Genomic DNA, 23,854 nt, shown 5'->3' with positions numbered 1-23,854 from the left:
TTCCTGAAATTTTATCCCTGTATTTCCTACATAGCAATAGTGACTACATTTCAGAAGTACCTTTATTGGTTGTAAAATGCTTTTGGACGTCCTGAGATTGTGCAAAGTGCCATATAAATTACTGGACTTTCTTTCTTCTCGCGCATCATGAAAAATAGCCAGGGTTTGAAGCATTTAAATCATTTTAGTATAAGAAATTAGAGACAAAGTGACATATTGCCTAAACATACAGACTTCTGGCTAAATCTTAGGGACATGGGAAAAAGAGTAGATTTTCAGTCCATCATCTCCTCACTAATTTTCCTGCACTATTTCCATATGCCTTAATGTTATTAGTCTCCAGAAACCTATCAATATCAGTCTTCAATCTGCTCAATGATTTGAGATTCCACAGCACATTTGGGTAGAGAATCCCAATGATGCACTATCCTCCAAGTGAATTCTTCCTCCTCTCAATCTTAGATGAGCTGTCCCATATACTGAGATTAATGCCCCTGGTTCTAAAGTCACTAACCAGGGCAAACATCTGACTTTTTTCACCCTGTAAGAATTTTGTAAGTTTCAGTAAGATTTATTAATTTGTAATATGGGTTGCAAAAATATCATATTACTGTTATTTTTTCTGAAATTGCAAAAAGGCATCTTAGTGTTCTTATCCAGCAATAATAAAATAACATAGCAGAAGACGGAATCTTGATCCAACAACTGAATATGAAGTCACAGGGTCCAGCAAATCTATGATTTCCTGTCACAAAAGATAACTTTACAGCTGGACAGACTAGTTCTGTGTATCAGTTCAAAACAGAATTCCGTGAGACATATTTAGCGAACCTTTTTTAAACTATCTGCAATACACCGGAAAAGTTGCAGCCTTTGGAAGGAAAGTGTTAACCTTTGAATATTTTCCTTTGTTGGAAGGAGATATCATAAAGAATCAAAAGTACATATTTACTGTGGAAATTTGACAATTTTAAAAAAGATTATCATGGTCTTAAAGAACCTGACAGCAAAAATGTGCTGTGACATGTAAAACAAGTAGAATATGAGAACTTTTAACCTAAAATGGTATCCTTTCCCTTTCTTCCCTCTTCCCATTCGCTGTGTGACCCTTTTCCTCAAACAGTTAATGTTTTCTTGACAGTGAGGATGTAAATGGTAGGACTTAAGAATTTGGCACGTACGAAATAAAACTAATGAAAATATTCAGTGTAACTCTGTTAATTAATCTGAGCAAACCTTTGTCCATTTGTGTCACGTATGTACAGATTAGATCAGATTCCTACTATGTACACGCCTAAAGTATGTAGGATACCTAATTTGATTTACCTGCTCCAAGCAATCCAAATTATTTATTACTTTTACTTGAAGCCAATCAATATGTAATTGCAGTACAGTTAAAAGATGATAACTGTGTCTTGACAGCTATCAAAAAGTGAAGCAAGGTGCAGTTTGACGATTGACCAGAAGCTAAATTGGTCTAGCCATGTAAATACTATGGCTACAAAAGGACATCAGCTAATTCCCCAAAGCTTGTCCATGATCTGCAAGGCAAAGTCAGGAGTGCAATGGAATACTACCTACTTGCCTGGATGAGTACAGCTGCAAAAACACTCAAGCAGCTTGACATCATTCAAGACAAAGAAGCCTGCTTGTTAGGCATTGCATCCACAAAATTCGCTCCTTCCAGTATTGAAGCTTAGTGACAGCAGTGTGTGTCATCTACAAGATACATTGCCGAAAGTCACCAACTTCCTTAGGCAGCATTTTCCAAACCCATGACGAGTAACATTAAGAAGGACAAGAGCAGCAGATACAGGAGAACAACACCTGCAAATTCTCCTTCAAGCTGCTCACCATCTTGATTTGGAAAGATGTTTCCATTTCTTCAGGTCAAAATCCTGAAGCTCTATCCTCAGTGGCATTATGGATATATCTGTACCAAATGGTTTGCAGTGGTGCAAGAAAGCAGCTCACAACAACCCTTGAAGAAATTTTTAAAAATTCTTGAATGTTGCAGTATCTAACTTAGTACCATGAATGTCATTGTAAATTTGGGATTGAGTACACCCTTGGGCAGGAATTCCTCAACAAATTGAGTAGCGTTCATTTCAGGCGTAATACATTTCAAGCTTTTTGCAGTATTGTAGATGCAGCTGAAAGCTTTTGATAGTGTAGCACAGTTATGTTTAAGGTGGAATTATACAGCTTCTACATTGCAGTTCTGTCTATTTAAATTTCTCTTGCAGCTTCCAAAGAGTGGCTGTTCTCTTCAACCTTTAGGCATTATCATTGTTAAATTCCAAGAAATTCATGAAGGACTGCACTGGAGCCAGTCATCACTCTTTAACTGCGTAAAGGAGCAGAAAACACAGTACAGCATATACCCCCTAATGAAATCCCATATTAGTTTTTAAAAAATCTTGTCTTAAATTGGTTAACTTCAAATACATTTTTTAAATAAAGGCAATATGCCATGGATGCTGGAGATCTCAAATAAAAACGTGAAATGCTGGAGAACTCAGCAGATCGAGCAGCATCTGTGGAAAGAGAAACAAAGTTAGCATTTCAGAACTGTCCTGAATATGATTCATACCAGACTTGAATTGTTAACTTTGTTTCTCAGTCCTCAAATGTTGCTGGGCCTGCTCAGTTTCTTCAGCACTTTGTTTCTGATAGATTTCCCTGTACTGCTTTGTATTTGTTTTCGTGATATGCTCCAAAATATGAAATATTGAAGACAATGATAAGACTTCACCCGCGTACTTCTGTAAAGTCAAACACTTTGGTGATAAAATTTTCGCAGGCACACTCTCAATCTTCCTCGTCGTAACTGCAGAAGGTCTGGGGAACTGGCATAAGCGCCTGGGGTCACAGTGGATAATCTGTGGAGACTCTAATCTTTGATTTTGCATCACCTTTCTGCTTTCATTCAGTGTATTGTTCAGCCTAAAGTTCCTGGTGTAGAAATAGGTATGCATAACCAACACTGCCATAAACAGAAATCTGATGACTTTTGCAAAATTGGATTTCCAGCCTTCCTTTTGCTTTGGATGGAAATCCTAGTATTATTCTAAATAACCTGCTTGGAGATGTTATGACACAAGGGTCGTGAACCCAGGCCTCCTAGCTCAGAGGTAGGGACACTGCCACTGTGCCACAAGAGCCCTCTAGACTTATGGCCTTATTGCCTTTTGATTGCCAACTCGTAATTTTTCGGTCTTGCAGATGGCAGTCCTCGGATAAATTCCGGAAGGAGGGGAAGACTTCTTGCTGCTTCTAGCTCATAAACCTGAAATAAATTGTACTCGCCTTTTTGAACACAAGTAATATTATAAACCTGAAGTCATATTATGCATTTGCATGCACATTCCCACTGCAAATAACAAAACACTTTTCCTGTTGATTTGTCTTTTGTACATTCTAGTGGCGTGTACTATTGTGTTTAGTGACTGTGTATCTAACACATGGGTGTGCCCTCTTTACACCAAAAATCTCAATGTCTTTGTACATTGGCATTATATCATGCACTTTGTGATTGTTCTCTTTGGTGAATTATGTTGGCACAGAATTCTGTTTACGCTGTCTCTCATCAATTTTGGCTCACTTGCTCAGATGGGAATGCTGCCTGAAATATCTACAAAGCCCACTTATAAGAGTTTGTTGCTTTGTATGAACAAAGTACCTTTTTAAAGATCTCGAATTTCCTAATGAAACTTGGCAAATTCAAAGCAATTACTAGCTGTATCAATTTTTGCTTTCCTGCCCAGAAACTTTGAGGAAAAGCTTAAACGAGGAACCAAATACCTCTAATGGAACCACATACAATACCTTACTATTCATTACATGTTAAGTCAGGGATTCTTAGAACTTTTACTCAGTGTCGTGCAGTGAGTGATTTAAGGCATTTTGAGAAACTGTTGGATATTCAGGCAGTATCCAATGGTGAGTCAGAGCTGTGTATTGAGCATTGTGATCATATCTGTCTGTGGAGACGCTGTGTTGGCTTATTTTCAATCTCCTTACTTAATTGCTAAAAGCATCTAAGTTGTGACTTTAAACCCTAAATATAGTTGCAAAACATTATTGGACTAGCAATCCAGATGCCTGGATTAAATGTTCAGAGACAGGAGTTCAAATCCTGCCACGGCAGCTGAAAAACTTGCATTCAGTTGTTTAATTAATTCTGGAAATAAAAGCTAACATGAATGGTAGCTGTGAAACTATCAGATTAGAAATAAATGTCTGTTTGGTAATTAATTTCTTTTAGAGGAGGAATTCTGTTATTTTTTTCCAGTTGGACTTCTAGGTAACTCCATTCCTATAGCAGTGTGGTTAGTTCATTTTCAGCTACCTCTGAAATGGCCTGGTAAGCCACTCTGCTTTCTCAAAAGCACTGCAGCAAACCAGAAGACAAAAACCAGATCGACCCCAGCATCGATCTGGCAATTGGACACTGATGTAACAGAAGTATATGCTGCCCAGTCAACCTTAAATTCTCTTTGCTGACATCTGGAAACTTGTGCTAAAGTTGTGAAACTATCTCTGACTGGGCAGCAACTGAATTAGTTGTACCGGCATCTCATAACTTGCAGCCAGACACAACCTTTGTCATTTCAGGATATTACCTGCCTTACTGGTAGGATGTTTCAACCATAGGTGGCATACAGCTAGGAAGATGTGGCCATGGGAGTTGTTAACATTGACTGGACCCCATGAAGTTTCATGTCATCAAACTAGATGTTGGCAACAGCAGTTCTTACTTGTTACCACCTTTATCCTCTTCAGCTGATGGATTAGTCCTCTATGTTGACAACAGCTTGAAAGAAGTGCTGAATGAACTCTGAATTGTAACTTGAGTATCTACCAAGGAGTTGCTGGGCCATTTCATTATTGATTGAGCTGTCTGAGCCTTGAGGGACATGTCATGTCAAGTTGGATCTGTGCCAGGTGGCGAGAGATCCATCAAAAGAGGGAAAAAAAAGCCTACTTGATCCTGTCTTTATCAAATCTACCTGTAATAAATGTATCTGCCTGTGAAGAGTGTGATCAGGGCACAGTCCTAGTGGACTGTGAAGTCCAATCATTACAGCCTTAATCATGGCATGTGGCACCAGCACTGTGCTAAATGGGATAGATTCAGAAAATGTTTAGCAGCTGTCGGTTAGGTGTTTGTGTAGCCATCTTTCCATCTTTGGCAGCAAAATTGTGCGGCTGAAGATGGAACATAATCAGCATCCTCATGATATGCCATGTTCCTCACTCACCCGTTATCATCATACCAGTGGGCCAACCCTGGTTCAAAAGAAATGCACGCAAGTATGGTAGGAGCAATGCCTAGATTACCTTTTCAAAATAAGGTGCCAACCTGGTGAAGCTACAGCAGAAACAGAAGGTCAGAGTTCTGCAGTATTGCCATTTCCAGTTATGAATGGTGGAAGACAATTAAATAACTATATCAGGAGAAGGAGGTTCTGTGAACAAACCGATCCTTCATGGTGACCGTAAGAAATGGGAGCAGAATTAGGCCATTTATCCCCTTGACTGTTTCATCACTAAATAAGATTGTGGCTCATCCTGGACCTCATTTCCATTTTCCCATCTGATCCCCACTTCACTCCGCTCCCTTGACAGTGTTGTGGTATAGTTAATTTGGGAATGCAAGTTGGTGTGGTAGCGCACACTTTTTACATGAATGTAGAGGCACCAATATTCCTTCTAACATCTGGCTGATCAGTAATCACTGTCACTTTTACCTCTTGGAGTTGGTGTGTATTTGCAAGTTGATCAGCCTATTTGGCCAGGCCACAAACACACCTTTTCTCAGCCATCAAGTCTTGGGTGAGACTCTTCTGGCTCAGAAGCAGAGACACAACCCACTATGCCACAAGAACTTCTTGTTTCCCTTGGAAGGCAAACATTGGTTGATCTCGGCCTTGAATATACACAATTCTTTAAACGAATTCCAACCCTTTTAAGCGAAGAAATTTCTTTTTGTCTCAGATAAAAGTGTTGGTCTCCTTACCTTGAGAGTATGCCTACTTATTCTAGAGATGGTAACTAGGGGAAACAGCTCTCAACACCTCATCAACCTTCGTAAACAAATATTACAAGTTTCCATTCTTCTAAATTGTGCAGAATAAGTAACCATCTTATTCAATCTCCATTAAGAATTTTCTTCATTTTTGGACCACTTACCATCCTGTCAGTGGCCCTCTGGCACACTCCGGGATAAGGGGAAGACTTCCTGCTTTTCTCTCATTCCAGGAATCCAGCTGCAACTACAATGAACCTCCCCTCCCTCCCTGTCTCTCACTTGAATGTATGGCAATTTAAAAGGGTGCATAGTGCTCCTGATGTGGTATCATCAAAAACTTTCCCTTTCATAAAATAATGTTGATCCTGGTTAGTCACATTGAGATTTAAGTGTCATGTTACCATTCCTTAATGACGAGTAATTGTGGAGCCCAGTGTGGGAGTGTAAAAGATAAGCCTTCAGATACAAGTACTGAGTGGTAGCTGCTGAAGTCCCTACCATCTCAGCTGACCGACGTCTGTCAATTCAAATGCTTTGTGATATCAAGAAATAGCAGGGCAGACTGCATGACAGCTGTAGTGCTAAGACTTGTGCTCCTGAACTGGCTAATCACACTGGGCTCTCCTAGCACTCCAATAACACTGACACCTTTCTGAGAAAGTGGTAAATTGCCCAGGTACGTACAGTTCACAAAAAGCAGGTCAAATTCAGTCTGGTAAATTACTTGCTAGAAAGGTAGAGAAATGACATGTTAATATATGTTGGGAGGCCTGTGAAGGAACTATGTTTAACTGTTGGTTTAGGTTTCAAGCATATTCTAGAAGTAATGAGCTTTGAGATTGGTGAGTTATGAAGTCATTGCCTGAAAGTATGCTTTTGAAACGGAGTGTTGTAGGATCTATTAACTTGATTACAAATAATATCTCTCTATTCTTGATATTCTGGAGCACTGTTTGCAGCATTGTATGACATGATAAAATCATATGGGTCACTTGGTTCCAAGACTAGCTCAACCTTCTAGTTTCCCTTAACCATGGAATGTAGTTGATGGCTATATTTGCATGATGGTGATGTTTTCTCTTTGCAGATTAGTCAATAAACTAAGTGGTTTTTAATCAGCAAATGAACAGTATCAAGTTGAACTCAAACATCAAAAACTTAAATTGTTATCCTGAAGTTAGAAAAATATTTTTAGTTACGTGCAGAATTGTAGAATTTTAGGAATTATGGAGATGTTCTTCGATGGTTAATATATGAACAAAGTAATAGAAAATGGCAAGTGCTCTTAAATTCCATACCTGTTACATAATTGAGTGTTAAATTGAGAATTATCATTCATGAGTCTGTATTCCAGCTCAATAGTGTATTAATAAAACTTAAGCTAGTTGGGGCAGTTGAAACCAAGGTACATAAACGCTGTTTTTGCAGACATGGTTTATTGACTTCTTCCATCTTGCCCATCATGTCTGCCTGCCAGTGTTCAAGGTACTTCCAGTATGTGTTCAAATAATTGCAGCAATTGAAGCTGTGCACTCCTGTAGCTCTAGTTGTTGGGGTATCACCGTCAATGGCTGTACTATCAGTCTTCTAACCCAAGCTCTTGAAATTCCCCTCTAAACCTCTATATTTCTTCCTTCTCTTTTAAGACACTTCTTAAAATTTATCTCATTAATCAAACTTTTAGGTACTTATTCTCTGCTTCTTTACATCCTTGTCCATTGTTTTCTGTTGTTCTACCCCCACGAAATGGCTTCCAACATTTTCTTTTTGTTTCTGCGATGTGAAAGTTACTGCTTTTTCCTAATTGTCCAAGGCAATTAAGCGTCAACGATCTTGGAGTCACATATAGGCCAGACCAATTAAGGATGGCAGATTTCCTTGTGCAAAGTGCAGTAGTGAACCAGGTAGACAATTATGATAATTGATAGTGGTTACCTGGTTGCTATTCTATTCCGGATTTTTATTGAATTTAAGTTTCACCATCGGCTATAGTGGGATTTGAACCAACGTCCTCAGAACATTGCCCTGGCATTCTAGGTTACTGACATTTACCACAGTGTCACCACCCATCTTCCTCCTTTCTCACATCACACCTCCCCCCCACCCAACTCCCCAGAATTAAGGATGCATTGTAAATACAAGTTGCTCATAAAATTATATATAGAGCTAGCATGAATTATTTGCTGAGCTAATTCATTTGAGAGCGCTAAATTAATTTCTATGAAGGTATCCACTAGCTCATATGACAGGCTAAGTGAAGCTGAGTCCGCGAAAAGGTCAGCCATGATCTTATTGAATTGCAGAGCAGGCTTGAGGGGCCAGATGGACGACGACGACTCCTCCTATTTCTTATGTTCTTAAACAGATATAAGAAATTGTTCATTTGTTGCCACCTTACCCTTAGTGCAGCTCTAGGCATTATCTTGCTCTTTATCTTTTTTTCAGCTATCTTCAGTATATGCCTCATTGTTATCCACCCATTTGATTATTGCTGTTCCTTTTCTGTTTTTCTTCTCAATTTCTCTTTTAGTTGTTGCCAGAGCAAAGCTGTCTACTCTTCATTTTCATTGTATATATTTGGCTATCTTTCACTCTGTAACTGTAGTTCGCAATCCTTTTGAGTTCTTAACTTTATTCTTGAACTAAGCTACTTATTTTTGCTCTGTCTATCCAACTGAGTCTGAGCCTGCTCTGCCATAGCTCCATTACAAAGATTGTTGTCGTCTTCTCATCTTCTTTTACTCAGTTTTTTGAAAAAGGAAACAAACATTTTTTTGGTCTTTGAAAATTATGCACAATAAGATGTGTCAAGGCCAGCCTCTCAGTGAATCTTTTGAGAGATTATATGAAAGCTTGTTTCAGTTTCCAATTTGTGAATTTCCAGTTCACCTGTTTGTTCTTTAACTTCCAATAGTTAATCGTGTTTTCCATTTGAATTAATTTCCTCAGTCATAATAGTGAGGTGTGATTTGACTTTTTTTTTGTTCTCTACCTTCGCCCCTCCAGCCTTCAATTCCATTCTGAATCTCTGTTATCAAGCTCAAACTGGAGCCTTTGAGACACTAGAAACACACTGTACTGTAAATATTTGGCTGACCATCTATAAATCAGCTTGTGGTGTTAAAACCAATTCCCTGAATTTTAGCAAATATGAAAACTTGCAAGAACATGCAGTCTTGTGTACTTAAGCTTCAAATGTACACTATTTCATCTCCTCTGGTTACTGCCTGTTGTTCATAATTTTTCCTAAGACTGGATGTATTCAGGACAGAAGGAAGGAAAAGATGAAGTATCAGCCATCCGAGTTCAGTTCTCTTTCTTCCTGATGGTTAATTATAGACTAAGATTGATAGCTATATTGGACTAGCTGAGAGCATTTGGGATTATGGATGGAGGAATGGAAAACTGAGAAAGGAATACTCAAAATGTATGTAATTAAGTTTAGTTGACTCATAAGCCTGGATGTAGGACTATTGATCTTGCACATTCCTGATAGTTGAGGTTCACCCTGCAAGATGGAAACTGGTTTTCTCCTGAACATCTGAATAAGGCAATGCTGGTTAAGGAACGTTATTTTGTGTTCCAGGAGACACATTGAATGCTCCCACTGCAGTGTCAAGATTTTTTAACAGTTTACAGATTACATTATATGATTCATCTTTCTGTGAAACCCGTGTTCCTTAACAAGAACAGAGATTTTTGTTATCCGTAGAGAACACTTTCCCTAGAATTTCTGTAGGCTTCTGCAATGACATTTGATGTTTCAGCCAATGTAGTTTTTGTTTTTTGTTTTTGAAGGGGTTCAAGGGGAGATCTGGAACTTAAATGAACTAGCAAAGCTACAGTATTTTCTCAAAACATTTTGACTGCAGCGTGCAGAGTCCAAACCAGGAGGTAAAGATTGGAATATTCCATTAAATGTAAAATCAAGTGCAGAGATTTAAATGGAGAAAGTAAAGTAAGTTTGGGAGGTAAAGGAGACTTTTTTAAAAAGTCTCCAATAATAATTAAAATCTGAAGGCATAAACCTACACGTGTTCAAGTAAATTTTTGGAGTCAAAAAGGTTTGCTTGGGTATGGTTAAAATTTTGCACAATTTTTAAAGAATTACCTATATTTAAAAAGTCAGTTCTTAATTTTTTTTTTCTTGAGTTTAGTGGGTATCCATAGGGTATGTACCCCAATTTCAAATCTTTGTGTATTTGAGTGCTGAGCCCCTCGCTCATGTTTCTGTAGTTAAGCTTGTGGAGGAATGAGGCAAATTGGACACTTACTGATTTGTTTGTGTGCGCGCGAACTGGTAGTTGCTGTTTCACTTATGAATAATGCTAATAGCCTCCAGGTTTTGCAGCAAGAATAATCATAAGCTGCAACATATTTTATAGCTAACCATTTATGTGGGCAATATCAAATAAATGACCAAGTCTTCACAGCAGAAGTGTTTATATATACAGTTGGGGATCTTAGGAAGTGGAATTTAAGTGGTGACAAAAGGGCAAGACTAAATCAGTGCAGTGTAACTATTAGAAATAAAGTTGCTCTGTTTACTTTGGGTAACCTTCAAATTATTATAATGGCATAGAAATTGAAGTGTTAGTTTGCTATTGTAGTTTATCTGAAAAAAATTGGCTAGAAGTTATGAAGTAAGTATTTTTTTTACATAAAATGCAAAAAAATGTGCTGTTCATTTTAAGCACCAATGCATTTCTCTAACTTTTAGTTAAATTGTTACGAGTGAACAGTCTTTTTTCCTGTACTCTCAAATTTTGCCTTGAGCTTTATGAACTATCTCCTGACCTAGTGGAAAGGCTGCAGCACCTTGTGTTTGTTGACTGCTGTCACAGTCTGCTACAGTTCATAATATTATTTACTACACATTGTGCCACCTCATGCCAACAGAGGCCTTTGGTATTCATCAATCGGATTGGCTCATGCTCTTACAAAGGTTAGGTCTATCTGTAGTTTTGAATACAGGAAACTTTGTTTGCCAAAGTCTTAATTACGTGACGTAGTCCAATCAGGTTCCAGCTGCCACACCTCTGTTAGCCTAGCTTTCACTCATTCATTTTAACCTTTGTTCCTTTTTCTGTACAACTCATCCCAGTAATTCTCCTGTTGTGTGTTTCAGGGAGATTCTACCTTTATAATTAATATACATAGATGTGGATTTGAATAAGCATTTGTAGCTGTTATAACCACCAGAAGTTTCATTGTTTTCTTTTCCCCTTGAAATCAGATACCTTATTTTTTCAAAAAAGCTGATTCAATGGCTGCGCAGCTAGACTTTGTCTCCAGCAATTGTGGTAAGAATATATTTTATTTCAAGTGTTGAAACAGTTTTCAACTGAGTATTATGCTTGAAACGTTTGAGTTTGGGAGGAAGGCGGTGGAGGTGAGAATGTGCAAGAGGAGGAGGAGAAGGGTTTTCTTCTCATCAATTTTCTTTTGCTGGGTTTGTGGGTTTAATTGATTAATATAGCCTGTCTGGAATGGAGAAGCCTGTTTGTATGCCCTTTTGCAAGGAAATTTATCTATGATGATCTTGTTCAAATTATTAGCTCTAAGTATGTGTTGTATAGTATGCAAATTTTTATAAACTCAAAGTCACTGAAGTGTTAGGCAGCCACTAAAATGTTTCCAATTTAAAAACACATACTATAGATAATAAATGAAGTTTGTTTATTCCACCTATTTGCTACTGTTGTCAAATGTAAAAGGAGCCTTGCATCCAGCTTATTGCAACATTGTGCAGAAGTAAAAAAAAATACTTTTTATATTTAACCAGACACTTGTGGCAGCTGAGGAGAAGAGAATTATCAAGCGAAAATTCAGCTGCTGATGCATTGAGAAAGGTCTTGGTATTAAATAGTAACTTGGTAACAAAACATATCACCTGATGGAGTGGAAGCTTAATCAGATGAAAAGAGCATTTCTGTGGTAACTTGCTACAGTTAATTGCCTATGGTATTATTTGAAAATTGAGGCTTTTTTTGTTTAATAGAGAGGAAGTTAGAGAATTGTACTAACTTATACTAATTGCTGCTGAAAGGTTCACAGTATTACTGGGTTAGGATAAGTTTCTGTCCATAAGATTTTTTTCAAACATTGTATGTTGAAGGTGTTGATAGATTTATTGATCGTAGTCATCTCTAAATATGAGTCCATAACTCATCTGTTTGAGAAATATTTTCAGTTTCCGTAAATAATGTGTGCATAGGATGTAATAAATGCTACTTGGCTGCTTGTCAGATTAGCCAAAGGCTTTTAGAAACGTTGGAAATCGCTATGCAAATATATTGCGCCTTTCTAGAAATATATTAAAAACTAAGTCAAAATGACTGGATACAAAAAAACCAAAATTAATTTCTCAAGAACAATAAACTGTGTACAAGCTTAAAATATGAGTAGTTGTGGCCTTCCGTATGCTTGAAAGGTACAATTTAATTTTGCTTGGATTACTATATTTGTATATGGATTTGTTTTGATAAAGCCACATGATTTTAGGTTGCTCTCTTGTTGAAGGAACATTGAAAGAAGCAAAGCTCTGATCCATCTGGTTGTTTTCATTTCTGATTATAGCAATATTTAACTTTTATTAGGGGGTCTGCAATACAAAAATTGCCATGATTTACTGGATTAGTGTACTGGAAATCAAACTCCACTATTCCTGGAGTCTGCACAAACATGAAAAAATTTAGTCAAACTAACCAGAGTCCCCAATTTACCTCAACTAGGAACATAGGTTAAATGAAAACACTAACTAGGTTTCTATACTTCAGAAATTGACTTTATTTTGATAACTGATTATCTTTACCCAATGGAATTTAGGAAAAATGAATTGTTAACATATAACTTTCAATCCTGCACCTTCTTAAATTCTGCCCCTCAGAAGAAGAAAGACAGATGGTTAAAGAAAAACTGGATGCTTAGGGCGGACAACGAAACAAAAGCAAAACAGTTTGATAGCATGAGTCTGAGCTTTGGGATTCAATGTGACATTTCCTTCCATTTCTTCCAATTTCTTTTAGTTCTTTTACTGTTTACAAAGTTTGTTTGCACACCGATGCTCTCTTTCATTTACTGTTTGAAATTTCATCCTTTCGTTATCTTTAAAGATATTTTATTCCTCCTTCGACACAAGATTTCTGGAGACAGGTTCCTGTTATTGGAGACTTTATGGTACCTCCATACTTGAGAGAGATTACGAATCACAGTGGGAGGTTTTTTATGCTTTTGTTTTGCCGGTTGGGTCGTTCTGTGCACTGGCCCCACAAGCTATGGTCACCTAGTCAAGAGCCATCAAAATGTTGTAGCCAAGAGACTTCGTTCAGCCCAATTTGGATACAGCCAATACTTTGCTTATTGTGAATTGTTGAAGGGATAGGCTGTTTGATACAAATCGTGACTCTTTGGAACCTACTGCCTACATACCTGGCACTCAAATTGATACACCACATCTTCATTTTAGTGATGGGTAGGATGTCCTTTTGGCCTGACGGTAACATCCTGTTAGTGGCAAACACCCATAGTGTTGCCAATGCATAACACAGTATGAAACAACCCTAAACCAGTCACAATGTGTCTAGCAGGTAGCGTCTACCTGGTGTTCTTCCAAATTGTCCTGATGAATGCAGTTTGAAAAGCTTCAATAAAATGTCTTTTTTCAGCAATGCTCATTCAACTTCAATTTTCACAACAGAATGTTTAAAAAGGGAAGATCTGAGTAGATAAAAAAAAAGTGGAACGTTGTTAAATTTATACTGGAGAGATGGAAAAGTTAATAGGGAGTTTTAACCCCAGTCAGATTATATAAAAATAGTAAAATAATAAATAAAAGGGGACCACTGTTTGCTATTTAAAACATGTAATTTTGTTTTATATGGGAAAATACAACTGCAAATGCTACAAAATCTCAAATGGAAACAGAAGGCTACAAAATAGACAGCTTGACTAGACAGTGAGCAACTGTAAAAAGAAAGGACAGAATAAAGTTCAGGCACGGGCTCTTAAGGTTTCAAAAGAATTGGGAGCCACAAATTAATTTGCATTTTAAAGTGCGTTAGTTCCTAGTTAGGTTCAAAGGGTAGTGTCTGTATGATTTGCAGTGGTTAAAACAAGGGTGACTTGATTGAGGCGTGTAAAATTACAATGAGACAAGATTGTGTGTGTGTTTATGTGGACCATTTTTGTAGAGCAGAAGTAGTTTGAATGTTGGGCAGTTGCTCTCATAGGACCTCTACAACATGTTGTAAATTTACACTGCATTCCCTTGCGAATGCTATATCTTTCTGGCTTGGCTAACATCCACTTTGTAAGTTTCATGCCACACAATATAACTGCATCTGTATTGATCTCTTGGACCAGTTTTGCCTGAAGATATGAGACAACTGTTTTAGATTTACCAACCCACACGCAGTTTATAAGCTATTTTTCACATCTTTCCCCCAAGGCTTTATGGCTCTCTGTAGATAGGGAATCTCTGGTGCACAAGGCATTATGATTATTTAGCACAGTCTAAGTGGCCCAGCAACTGCTCCCCCTCCTTACTTTTTCACTTGTAAGAATTTCACAATGAAACATCACATCTACAAACATTTTAGCCAATTTCATTGGTTTATTCAATTAGATCAGGATTTATCTTATGCTATTGTGAACTGCTGTAGTATGTTATACAGTGTTAAAAGTAGTAGTTACTGTAGTTTCTCATAATTCCAGTCATGGTCTAATGCACAAGATATTATCAGTTAATTGTTCTGATTCTCAACAGAGCTCACTTATACAGATTTCTGCCACCCTCCTTTTTTTGGAAAATTCCTAGAATTAGTGCTTAGAGTGGGGAGAGATAAAGGGGACGTTTCAGTGGATAAATGAAGCCAAATTTCCTTACAGAGGACGAGTTTTAAATTCTGAAGACAGCAATCCCTTTCCCTGTGCCTCAATTCACCAACAGGGAGAATGGCTCTGGCTCTGGCCTCTTTGTTAGAAAGAACCCTTATCCACGTGCATCAAAGATTATAAAATTCATTCCAGCAGTAATAAGCAAACATTTTATCCAATCCAGCATTTAGAGTAAAACAAACAACTGCAAATGCTGGAGAACTGAAAAAAAAACACAACTGAAATTGCACTCAGCAGGTGTAGCAGCATCTGTGAAAACAGTGTTAATGTTTCAAGTTCAGTGACCCTTCTTCAGAACTAGTTTAGCACTTTCTATGTTCTCTGGATATTCGAATATCACAATCAGTGAATTTATATTTGAGTATGCAATTGCTAGGCAAAGAAAGCCTCATAAACAGGTGACCAGTAAACGGCCATGTAATTTGTTTTCACTAGTGTTGGTTCCAGTTTAAATAGCCCACTTGGTTTTAATATCTCACCCAAATGATGTCGCCTCTGACAGTATGAACTGAATTGTTAGACAGATTATATGATTCAATCTTGGAGTTGATCTTGAATCCTGATTGTTCAGAATGATATCACCGGGGCCCAGCTGACCATTTTCTGAACTGTACTACAAACTTAAGCATGAACTGAAAAGCTGAGCAAATGGGAGTATAAAGCAAAGCTGTTTATTTATACCTGAACATTTTAAAGTAGGCATCGTGAGCATCTACAAACAATTGAGATGTAACTTGCGAAGTTCAGTCGCATGATCATTCAACCACTCTAAACATAGGAAGAATCGTCTTATAAGATGTCAAAATTTTTTTGTCACTCAATTGAGGGATTAGTTACAGACCCCTTAACAATCAGTTAAATGTAAAAAAAAAAGTGTTCCAATCTGTGTACTGTTTTGAACAAGTGATGATCACTTGTAGATTTGTTTCCATTTAACCAGTAGAAATTGATATTTTTCATCGGATTGTTCAGATGTGTTATTTTAGACTCCTGGTGCAGGTGAAAATGATCTATAGTAACTGACTGTTTCAAAATGTGAAGGGTGCTTGTGGGACTGAGATAGTGATCCAGAGGTAGGGACACTGATACTCAGGTTCAAGTCCCACCAGCTGCTCTCAAGGTGTTTCATAACATGGAGTCAGACCCTTCAGTCCGACTTGTCCATGCCAACCAGGTACAGCAGTTGAATCCCTCACTATCAACTCCCTGGGGCCTTACCACAGATTAAAAAGTGAACTGGATCAGCCATATAAATGTAGTAACTGCAACAGCAGGACAGAGTCTGGTAATTCCACAGTGAGTAACTCCCTTCCTGACTGCTGAAAGCCTATCCATTACTTACAAAGTACGAGTCAGGATTGTGATGGAATATTCTCTGAATTAAATAATGAAAAAAAACACTTTCAAACATTACAGAAGTGGGTTGTTGGGGATTGAGAAAAGGGTGTTGGCAACCTTGCTGATGACTTGGATAACTGTTAAAGAAGCTCCTCTGACTTAATTGCTACACCAAGACTATGAACAGTCTTGTTTAGCCTTTGACAGTTGCAAGAGTGGAATGAACATGATGACAAATCAAAGACAGTGGCTTCAGTCTTTCCATTATTTGCTTGGAAGAAATTTAAGGTCATCCGCTATTGGATGTTCACAAGCATTGTGGCGAATTAAAGCCGGGGAGGGGGTGGGGAGTTGTTTAGACAATTAATGGTGAGGTACAGTTGGATGTTGTTAACATACACGTGGAACCTGATGTGTTTTGGTCTAGTGTTGCTGAAAGAGGCATGCAGGGATGCTCAGGATAAGCCCTTGAGACGTTTTTGAGGTACAAAATTGTTCAGCATGGAGAAGAGTTGACAGAGCATCATGTAGTAAACTGTGTCAGGCTGCAGATATATTGAGACGAATGAGGAGTGATAATTTACCACAGCCATGAAGGATGTCTGTTGTGATTTTGAGTGTGATTTCTATGTTCTGGTAAGGTGTGGAACTGTGGAGGGATTCAACTGCGAAGTTCTGCGAAAGATGAGCTCAGGTTTTGGAAAGAGTAGTGCAGTCAGGTTTTAGAGAGGAGGGCAAAGGAGAGGGGTCAAGTTTTATTTTGAGAATGGAAAAAATTGCAGGCGGAAACGAAGGAGTTAATATACGAGGAGAGACCATGATAAATTAAACTAGGGTCAGGAATGGAAATAGGGTCAAGAAGTCATGAGGGCTGGGTCTCATGCACACAGTGAACTCCCAGACAGTTTGTGTGTGATTAGGAAAGAAACACAAGAAAGATGTCAATCAGGGTTAGTCTGTGTGGAACCTTATAGGAAATTTGGCTCGGTGAACAAAGGAAGGAAAGCAATAGAAGTAGCTGAATAGATGGTCTTGATTCTTGAGGAAGACTGTGTTCTAAAGGTACTGCAGATATATGCGTTCCTTGTATTTCAACTGTAGATTACAATTAGGAAATGGTAGCTTTGCGGTTATGATCTGGACAGAGGTTTGGAGTTGTGACCTGGACATACATGTTCAAATCTTACCGCTACAGCTTGAAAATTTAAATTTAGTTCATAAATCTAGAATAAAACAATTGGTACTTGTGACCATGCAACTACCTAACTGAAAGAAATCTTTCTGTTTCATTAATATATTTTCAAGAAGGAAATCGATCATTCTTACCTGGTGGCCTAAATTTGACTTTTTAAAAACTGAAACTAGAATTTCCTGTAAAAACCTTCTCTTACAACTTGAACAGATTTTCCTTTAAAGCTCCTTGGATGCATCTCCTTCTCTGGTCTCACTTGTGCTACTGGAAAGTGAAGTAACATAAATCTACCTTTTTTTGCAAAATGAGTTTTTTGCCAGGTCCCAAGAAACCATGCTGTACTGATGTAAGCAATTTTGTCAAATGCCTCCCATCATCCAGCTACCCATTTTTCTGCCTACCTCACCTAGCGTGCTTTCCACACATTATCCAGAAATTCAAGGTCACTTTTGGGGCATAGTGGCATCCGAACTACGTTGATTGCAGGGCACTGCAATTCTAGCAGATCTAGAATGCTTGTACAAGCCTAAATTCAATCCAAGCTCATTCTGTTCCTGCAGAAGAAAAGTTTTTGAAAACTGAAGCACCTGAACATATTTGAGGACAGGGGGCATCTAATGAAAATTTGCGACTGCCCTAGCAAAACCAAGGCATCTATCTGCCTTACTCCAAACCCACAGCAATGTATTTGACTATTGACTCTTTCTAAAATTGCCTAACAAGCCAATATGATAAGTCCAGTTTGCATCTGGGCAATAAATTTGACTTTTCTTGCAATAACCAAATTTCATGAATGAAATAGGAAAGAATATAGGATGCAGTGTTAAATCTAATGAAAAGCTGAACTGAGGTGTTTCAAATTGTATAAGCATTTGGGGAAATAAAATTCCTTTGTCAGACATCAGAATTTGTTAGGCAATGCCTGTGAAAAGTCAGCATCCTGGCAGTAGCTCAGGAATATGTATCCTTTGTTTAAAGTGTTGCATCATCATCGGTTGATTGGGGCTGTGCGCGCTGCAGGATTTCCAATTTAAAAGGAAGTTTCTATAATAGCACCCTCTTGTGGTCAATTATATATATGTATATATTTGAATAAACCAGTTTTAGTTTGGTGTGGAGCTGCCACGTCCTGCATCCAGCACATTTAGTTTTTCATGAGAGATATCATATTTGATGGCAAGGTGGAGTTGTGTATGTGTCTAGCTAAATAAATTTGATTTACATATGCTTCTAGCAAATCAGTTGGGGAATTGAGTTCAGTTAGTTGATAAATAGTTTTAAAGCTGCCTGTACACTTGGGCAGACTGACTTTCGAAGTTGGCTGCATCAGTAGGTATTATTGGAGACCTTGAAAGAGTGTAGTTATGAAGACCAGTCTTTTGGTGCTTACGTAACCAAGCTCAAGATATTTTTCACTGCTAATAATATCCTGTATGTTCCTAATAGCATGGCTGTTAATCAGATGTAAAATAAAGTAAAAGTCTAATTTATGACTGAAGCAGGCCAAGAATGTATGTAACACTTGAATTTGCTTGCTGCAACTAAGATAAAAGACTCTCTGCTCGTCAACTAACTGTGTGACCTGCAGTAACACTGTAATTCCAAGCCATTAAGAGATTGCTAAAAGCTTTTGGTTAATAAGATATCAGTTACCCAGGAAAGATATTGGAGAGTTTATCATGGCTTTGAAAAACTGTTCATCCAATGTAATTTTGGAGAATTTTAAGAGAGAACATTATTGGAAACATTTGTGCACAGTTTAAAAAGTTGAGAGACTTTGCAAATTGCTGATATTGCCAAAGTTAACCTTCACTGTAGCTTGCCAAACACCAGTACCTGTGGATGTGGTGGAATGTGACTCCTGAGATATCAGAATTAACAACTGCTGTCATCTGCTGAATAAGTAAGCTGAAGGCCCCTACAACAGCACTTAAAAAGTCCTGTAGCTGCGTTTTAAGCCAACATTAGGCTCAAAATTGTGTAATATGAAGTTGGAGTGCTATGGCTGAAAGAATAGGCTCATTTTACCAAGGCATGTCAGAAGAAAATACAGGCAGGAAACACTGGTGGAAGGATCAGGGTCACAACAGCTGGTGGTGAGGAGGTCAGTCGAGATTCATGCAATAAGAAGCAGAAGAATGTCTAATGAAGATGCACAGGGAATCATGATACAAGTAATGTTGGATAGAGCACCTCCAGTAGAGGGGTCAAAAACAATAACCAGCTTTAAGGTGGGGGGCAGGAGGTTTAAAGGGATTTGAGGAAACATTTTTTTTTCATTCAGAGAGTGGTAGGTATCTGGAACTTACTGCCTAAAAAGTTGGTTAAGCCAGGATCCACAAGACATTTTAAGTATTTTAGATGAGCACTTGAAATGCCACAGCATACGAGACCGTGGGCCAAATGCTGGAAAATGTGGTTAGAATAGATAGATGCTCGATGACTGGCACAGACAATGGACAGAAGGGTCTTTTTTATATCTGTAAATCTCTGACCCCAATTTTATAATCCCTGTATAATTTTAATGTAAATCAGGTACTAGAATGTAATCCACCCACTAATTTTCCAGATGTTGAAGTTCTGTTCATTGTTGTCAGGAGGCCAGATTTTTTTCAGAATTAGATCTGACAAATACCTATCAACAATTTGAATTTGACGATGAGTCATCATTATATTTTGTCTATTAATACCCTCATAGGTCTATTTCAGTTTCGTAGGCTGCTATTCCCCTGGAAATATTACAGGGGTGAACTCAATTTCTGAGGAATTTGCTGAAAATTTGTTACTAAAGTTACATACATATTTCCGCACTAAATAGGCAGACCCACGATGAGACAACACGCTGAAGAAAGTTTTCTAAATGTTGGAATACAACCGGTGAAGGCAAACAAATATGAAGTATTCCAATATTCCATCGTGTACTTGGGTCACAGTAGAAAAATAATGGATTAGATCCTACCCAGAGCAAGGTTCAAGCAGTAAGCAAAGTTCAACACTCAGAAATATTCTTAGGTGTCATTGTTTTTCAGTGTTGTGAATGATTACAGTAAATTCATAGCAAATTTGGCAACCCCATTGCATTGATTGGAAACTAGTGAAGGATTTTCCATAGTTTTTGACAAAGGAATGTGACAAAGTACTCCTGTGTCTTAAAAAAATTGGAAAATAATGTAATGCTTGTACATTACAATGTTATCTAAAAGATTATGCTAGAATGTAATACCTCTCCATGTGGAACAGTTGCTGTGATTTCTCCTGTTGTTTAATGGTGAGGAGAAACCAATGGCATTTGTTTCACATGCCTTCAGTGCCAGTGAGTGAAATTATCATCGGCGTGAAGATTTGTCTTTGATTTTTGGAGTGAGATTTCACAAATAAAACTGATCATAAGCCACTGATGGCTATTTTGAAACCACAGGCTCCAGTACCCTGCAGCAAGAATGCAGAGATGATTTTTGATTTTGTCTGCTCGTGAGTACGACATTAAATATGTACGAATACAAGATCATTGTAATGCTGATGTGATATCTAAACTATTATCCCCTTCCAACATGGAACACATGGGGTGTGTCGAAGTCTGGGGATGGTATTTTTTGTTTTTTAGGTATAGATGAGTTGCCAGCTATAGCAGATGACATTGGTAGAAGTGGTAAGAGCTCCTTATTGTCAAGAATGTACCAAATCATAAATGTGTGGCCAGCATAAATACTGGATTTAGAAATAGTTTTTATCTGTATGAATGAGTTGTTAACTGGTATAGGTTGTTTTATGTGGGGAGTCAAAGTTATAATTCCAGAAAGGTACAGATCGCAGTTGCTATGTGATCTTCATGATCACAAATCGTAAGAATATGTGGTTTTCTTGCACGTTTAGTCAAGATGTTGGGTATTGAAAAGGCTAAGTTTGTACGTTTTACTATCAGAGGTTCATGGAGAAGAGAATTGGAAAGGATCAAAGTCTGATGAATTGGATAATTGGGGTGCCAGTAGCATACCAATAGTTACTCCAACACCAGTTGGGTTTGAAACCAGTTCAGATCAGAGGCTACCTTTATGAAAAGGAAAGTTAGTTTGAAGATTGGGGCACAATCAGTTCTCAGTGATACCTTTTTCATCAGTTCTCAAATTCTAAACCATTGGGTCAAGAAAGGAGGCCTTCTGTTAAGAATAGAAATCCAGTGGTTAAGGTAGATTTGTAAGTGAATGGAAAACAAGAGAGGTGTATAAGTTGTATGAAATTTTAAACATTGTGTGAAATGTGTTCATTAGGAAGGAGTGTAATAACACTTTTTTGTGCCATTCTTATATATGTATATACCAGAATGGACCAGATTTAGTTCAGTTTTAACTTGCCATGGGCTGCACTGTTTAATCTGTCCTGCAAATGAATTTATTTCTGTAACCAGGCTTGTTCAATGTGATTGTAAAACAGTGAAGGATGTTGCAGTATCTTAGTAAGAAGTTATCACTGCAAACTATGCTTTTATGATTTAATTAGATGAATAAACTGATGTATTGTAACTAATTTTTTGGTTTAGAAGAAAATCAAGTGCATATTTCTGAAAGCATGCATAAATTGGATATTTTTAGTGTGAGCGTACCTGCATATTGTTGACTTATATTTGTACATTCCCATAATATCATTAAAACTGTTAGAAGTACTGTGCCCTTGTTGATTAACTCCTAGGACTTTAAGGGTGATGATACTCAGCTGGAAATCATTCCTTTGTGCCCAATGTGAGAGAAGCCAGAGCAAACATTTGAACCAAATTGGCTGTCTCTCACCCCCTACCCACTGAGACAAAAATATGTGGATACTTCTCCTGATTCACCCACTAAAACCAAAATGTGCACAATTTGATCAGCACTGCATGCACAAACATGGATTCCAAAAAACACCTCCAGCTCTTTTTCTCTTTCCATTCCTCCCCAAGAGATTTCATCCTGCTCTACTGTGACTCCTGAAAAGCACTGGGATTAAAACTGTCCTTGTTTCATCTCATGAATTAATTTATTAGTTTAGTTGTGCTTGCTATGTGGATTCGTTCAGTGATGTCTTAGTTACTGTTAATCTGTTTCTTAGATTTTGATTTGACTGCACTGTAATGTACATTGGTATTCCTTTGTCAGCAAATTGTAATGTTTGTGGTTTTGGTGTTCTCCGTTTTACAATGGCATGTGATGTCCTTAAAAGTTATAATGCACCCTGTTCTAATTGAGATTCCTCGTTTTATTTAAATCTTCAGTTTTGAGAAGTTATTTATAGCTAAAAGTTGATTTGGAAACTCTGCACTTTGGATTATGGGTGCATCTTTTATCAATGGACTATAGAGCAGATGATTACTAGGAATTCTTTAGCAAATCTGTTCAGCTACATTTAGCTTCTCAAGATTTGTACCATATCAGGCCATTAGTGGATTTTATTTTATTGCTAAACCTGTTTATTTTTGAAATGCCTGGTGATTATTTGTGAAACATGTTCCAGATTAAGAACAAGAATATTTGACTACTATTATAACTATTTGTAAGTATGTAATGTTGTAAGTTTTAATTGTCAAAGTTAGTACAAAATATTTTTAAAAAGGGCTATTAATCTCACATTTTGCTTTAAGGAAGACTGTCTGATTGCAGTTATGACTGTGTGTGCGCGTGCGTATACTTGGTGTGGGCTGATGCATTGTTGGATTGCGTCTCCAGTTACCCCTGTTGTTACTTTGTGTATTTTGCAGGTACTTCCAGAATCTCCTTCAACCTATCATAGGTTGCATAACATTCAATTACATTGGTTCTGTTCATTAGAGCTGTGCTTATCAATCTCTTCTATGCTTCTGGGTTCACCTTTTGAAAATGCAGTTGATACCAATCAGTTCAGTCAAGCTTTCCAACTTATTTCTTTTAACCTTTTGCTTTTTCTCAACCATTCTTAATCATCAGCTTTACAAGCCACACGAAGTTGATAGAATAATGAGGCTTACAGGTAGAGTTAATGGTGGTTGTCTTTTCCCTAGGGTGGGGAATTTCAAGCACATTTTTAAGGTGAGAGGAAGGAGATTTTAAAAAAGACATGAGGCAAATTTTTTTATACAGAGTGGTTCGTTGTGGAATGAACTTCCTGAGGTAGTGCTGGATTCAACTCAATTACAACATTTAAAAGACATTTGGATAGATACATGAATAAGAAAGGTCTGGAGGGATATGGGCCAGGAGCACACGGGTGGGACTAGTTTAGTTTCAGCATGGACTTGTTGGACTGAAGGTTATGTTTCCATGCTCTCTGACTCTGACTCTTATTGCCAAGAACAAATCCTTCATAAAGTTTGTTAATCAAACCATGCTAAAAAATAAAATCGAATCAGAGATAGTAGGAACTGCAGATGCTGGAGAATCCGAGAC

At 37.7% G+C, this 23,854-nt stretch overlaps 1 protein-coding gene across 1 annotated transcript in view; it reads right to left on the bottom strand.

Moving 5' to 3' along the window:
• Positions 1 to 23,854, bottom strand: part of LOC109936473 (EMAP like 4) — a 277,428-nt gene that overhangs the window by 193,892 nt on the left and 59,682 nt on the right. The window lies entirely within an intron of this gene.

Source organism: Rhincodon typus, chromosome 9 (genome assembly GCF_021869965.1).
Source record: "Rhincodon typus isolate 14 chromosome 9, sRhiTyp1.1, whole genome shotgun sequence".
Lineage (NCBI taxonomy): Eukaryota > Metazoa > Chordata > Chondrichthyes > Orectolobiformes > Rhincodontidae > Rhincodon > Rhincodon typus.
The sequence above is the reverse complement of the archived record's forward strand: the minus strand, read 5'-3'. Positions and strand labels throughout refer to the sequence as shown.